Source organism: Manis pentadactyla, chromosome 13 (genome assembly GCF_030020395.1).
Source record: "Manis pentadactyla isolate mManPen7 chromosome 13, mManPen7.hap1, whole genome shotgun sequence".
Classification (NCBI taxonomy): Eukaryota; Metazoa; Chordata; class Mammalia; order Pholidota; family Manidae; genus Manis; species Manis pentadactyla.
This window is the reverse complement of record NC_080031.1, coordinates 50,526,596-50,531,010: the sequence shown is the minus strand read 5'-3', so window position 1 is coordinate 50,531,010 and position 4,415 is coordinate 50,526,596. Positions and strand designations below refer to the sequence as shown.

The 4,415-nt window shown below is 36.5% G+C and overlaps 1 pseudogene; it reads left to right on the top strand.

Annotated features, from left to right (window-relative positions):
* The first annotated feature begins 3,165 nt into the window (after positions 1–3,165).
* LOC118913093 (olfactory receptor 2L8-like) lies at positions 3,166–4,101 on the top strand (annotated as a pseudogene).
* Positions 4,102–4,415: the final 314 nt, after the last annotated feature.

The following is a 4,415-nucleotide window of genomic DNA, read 5'->3' as shown; positions in this document are numbered from 1 at the left end:
GTAACTTATTCTTGTTAATGCAATTGTAAATGTAATTATTTCCCTGATTTTTCTTTCCAACCATTGTGATCTGAAAAGATGCTTTATACAATTTCAATCTTTTTAATTAATTGAGTCTCTTTTTGTATCCTAATATGTGACCTATTCTGGAGAAAGTTCCATGTGTACTTGAGAAAAATGTGTATCCTGCTGCTTCAGTGTGGAACATTCTATATATTTGTTAAGTCCATCTTGTCTAATGTGTTTTCAATGCCATTGTTTCCTTATTTATTTTCTGTCTGGATGATCTATCCATTGATATCAGTGGGACATACAAGTCTCCTAATATGACTGTGTTGATGTCTAATTCAGGCTTTTGGTCTGTTAGTATTGATTTTATATATTTAGGTGCCCCTACATTGGGTGCATAGTTATTTGCAACCGTTACATCCTTTTGTTGGGCTGACCTCTTTATCATTGTGTAATATCCTCCTTTCTTTCTTGTTACTTTCTTTGTTTTGAAATCTATTTTGTCTGATGTAAGTACTGCTTCTTCTTTCTTCTACTTTTTATTTACATGAAACATCATTTTCCATGCCTCATTTTCTGTCTACACATGTCTCTAGGTCTAGGTCTGAAGTAACTCCCTTGTAAGCAGCACACAGATATTTCTTGTTTATGCATTCTGCCACCCTACCCAACCTATGTCTTTTGAATGTTGCCTCCAGTCCATTTATATTCAAAGTAGTTATTGACATGTATGTACTTTTGTATTTTATTAATTTTTTTGTAGTTCTTCTCTGTTCCTTTCTTCCTCTCTTTTATTCATCAATTGTTATTTCATGGTTTTATTTAGTGTTATGCTTTTAGTGTATTTTTTAAATTTCTTATATATCTATTATAGACTTTAGATTTATGGTTACCAACATTTCCTATTTTTTCTAAATATATAACTGTATATTAAATTGAAAATTTCTCAATTTTGAACATAATAAAAACTACTATTTTTTTATTCTTCCTTCCCCACACTTCATGTATAAGATATCACAATCTACATCTTTCGGTATCCCTTGACTAATTTAGCATACAATTGATTTTACTACTTTTGCTTTCTTTTGACTCCACACTTGCTTACTAAATAATTGTCTGCCAACTTTACTGTAGGTTTATTTTCATTGATTGAATATATTTAGGCTTAAGAATATTTTCAACTAAAGCCCTTTTACCATTTCCTGTAAGGCCAGCCTAATGATGGTGAATTTTTTTTTAACCTTCATTTTAAGTGGCAATCAAGTATTCTCTCCTTCAAAACTTAATGATACACATGCATGTAGAGGATTCTTTATTGTAGGTTCTTCCTTTTCAGTGCACTAAATATCTCATGCTATTCCCTTTTGGGCTGTAAAGATTCTGAGGGGATAGCTGCTGATAGCCTCTTGAAGTATCCCTTATGGGTAACTGTCTGTCTCTCATTTGCTGCTTTTAATATTCTCTCCCTATCTTTAATCTTTGCCATTTTAATTACTATATGTCTTGGTGCTGTCTTCCTGGGGTTTATCATCTTAGGGACTCTGTGCTATTTCAGAATGTCTTTTCTCTTCCACAAATTGTGGAAATTTTCAATTATTATTTCTTCAAAGAGACTGTCAACTCCTTTTTCTCTCTCTTCTCCTTCTGGAACCCCTATTATGTGAATATTGTTTCACTTGGTATTGTCACACAGCTCTCTTAGCATCTTCCCATTTTTACAAATTCATTTTTCTTTCTATTCCTCCATTTGGTTGTTTTCCTATTCTCTATTTTCTACCTCATTGATTCTTTACTTCGAGAAGTCAACTATTCATTCCCTCCATTGTATTTTTCATTTCAAATCCTATATTCTTCAGCTCTGTCTCTTTCTCACATGTTCTATCTCTCTGTTAAAGTTCTCACTGAGATCATCAGTTCTTTACCTGGGCTCACAGAGCATCTTTGTAACTGTTACTTTGAAATCTTTATCAAGACGATTGGTAAACTCTGTTCCATTCAGACCTCTTTCTGGTGTCTTAGCTTGTACTTTTGCTTGGAATATATTCCTCTGCCTCCTCATTTTGTCTAGGCCTCTTCCTTTATATTAGTAGATCAACTACGTCTCCTGGTCCTTCTCAGTGGTCTTCCTCACCAGGTGTAGAAGGTCTGTCCTGCACTCTTCATCATTTTCCAGGTTACTTGTAAATGTAGTTGCTTCCTTGGTGTGTATATGGGGATTTGGTTCTGCCTTGTTTCTTACTCCATCATATTTTGCACAGCCCCACTTTTGTTAAATTTATTACTTATTTTTTCTTTATTATCACGTTACTTTAGTTTCATGGCAGAGATTGGATATATGTGTGCTGAAAACCTACACTTATCTAGAAGGGGAAATAGTTTTAAATAAAATAAAATAAAGAAAAGTTATGGGAGTGTAAGTGTGTCATAAGGCAGTGCACAGTGTTATATAATCATTGAGGAACAGATGTAAAAACTACCCTTCTTCTTTCCAAAGGGCTTGAGCAGAGCCATGAAAACTACAATGAAATTGCGTTACACATTGCCACGTACAGGGCATGCTTAAGCAATAGAATTCAGAAAACAAGTCATGAGGCAGAAAAGAAACACTTTGTGTAAATGGTATTGGCAATTAAGATTCATTGTAGATTTCTGGGGAAAAAAGAAGCAAATAATAAGACAGCACCTGAGAAACATGATTTGGCATTATTGTGCAAGGGAAATTTGAAAAAGAATATGTATCTGCAACATCATCAGATAGTTACCAAAATATACTGAAATATAGGTCTAATTTTATGCCTTGTTATTGATTTTCTAAGCATATACTTGAAGTATAAGTTCTGACTTTGATGTTACCTGAATCTATGTAAGGAAGTAAAATATGCATAACTTATCAAATTGCTTAGAGAAATACATAATGCTCTCAAATTCACAGTATTTCTATATAATTTTTTATCATAAATGTTTGCTTCATGGAGATTTTATCAGACCAAAACTATACTTATTTTTTTCAAATTAGGTAAGTTTGTTCTTTCTTTAAAAGCTATACTATGTCATGGACAAATCTAAATGAGTCTAAAACAATGTAGTAAAATAGCTTATTGCTCTATGTTTACCTTATTGTGTACCAGTCTTTAGGAAAATCTAAGTGAATAGCCCATGGAAAATAATAACCAAACATCAACTGACTTCCTCATGTTGGGGTTGTTCCTACCATCTCCAACGGGCTGCTCCTTTTCACCCTCCCTCCTCTTTCTCCCAGTGGCTCTGCTGGGAGGCCTGGGCCAGAGTCCTCCCGACCCTCCTGGATGCCCTTCTCCACCCTCCCATGTGCTTCCTGCTGAGCTGGCTCTCCCTGATGGGCTTGAGCCGCATCTCCACCATCGTCCCCAAAATGGCCTCCAGTTATCTCTCTGGAAACGTGTCCATCTCCTCAGTAGGCTGTGAGGTTCAGAGCTACTTGTTCTTGACTTTAGCTGCTACAGAAGGATTACTACTGGCATCTATGGCCTATGATCATTATGTGGCCATTTGCTTTCCTTTCCACTATCTCATCCTTATGAGCAACAGAGTATGTGTGCTGCTGATAACAGGAGCTTGGATAATGAGCTCCATCAAGTCCTGTGTCCACACCATACATGTCCTCCATATCCCTTACCACCCATCCAGGGCCACCAACCATTTCTTTTGTGATGTCCCAGCTACGCTGACTCTGGCCTGCACAGACACCTGGGTCTACGAGCACACAATGTCTCTGAGCACCACTCTCTGGATTGTGGTCCCTCTCATTGGCTTGCATGTTCCCATAGCTGTGCCCTCTTGGCTGTGCCCACCACATGCACTCACCTGAAAGGAGGAGGAAGGCCTATTCTATCTGCAGCACCCACCTCACTGTGGTGACTTCCTACTATGTGCCCTTGCTGACACTTACCTGTGCCCAAGTTACCTCCAAACTCCTACAGAGGGTAAAGTACTGGCTGTGATCTGCACTGTCCTGACCCCAATCCTCAACCCCATCATATACAGCCTGAGAAACAAGAAGATGGGGGGGCCTGGAGGAGTGTGACTCAGAGATTCTTCTCTGTGGAAATGTAGACAATGTTATTACTCTTGCAGCGTTAGAAGTAGATCATGTTAACATTATGTAGCCATTAAGGAAAATTTATTTCATTATACAAGACAAGGATTAAAGTTAACCTATTAATTTTAATAGGATTAAAAAGTTGAGATTATGCAAAATAATTATATGCACCCTACAACTTTTTTTGTTTTCTTTAGTAATTAAAAAAAAGAAACCTGATACATATATAGTTTTCCCTTATTTGTCATCAATTAGAGTTTACCAATATGTGGACATGATTATGGAAATTTCCCAGCTTGATTTTATCATTCAGTATAACATTTCTGAT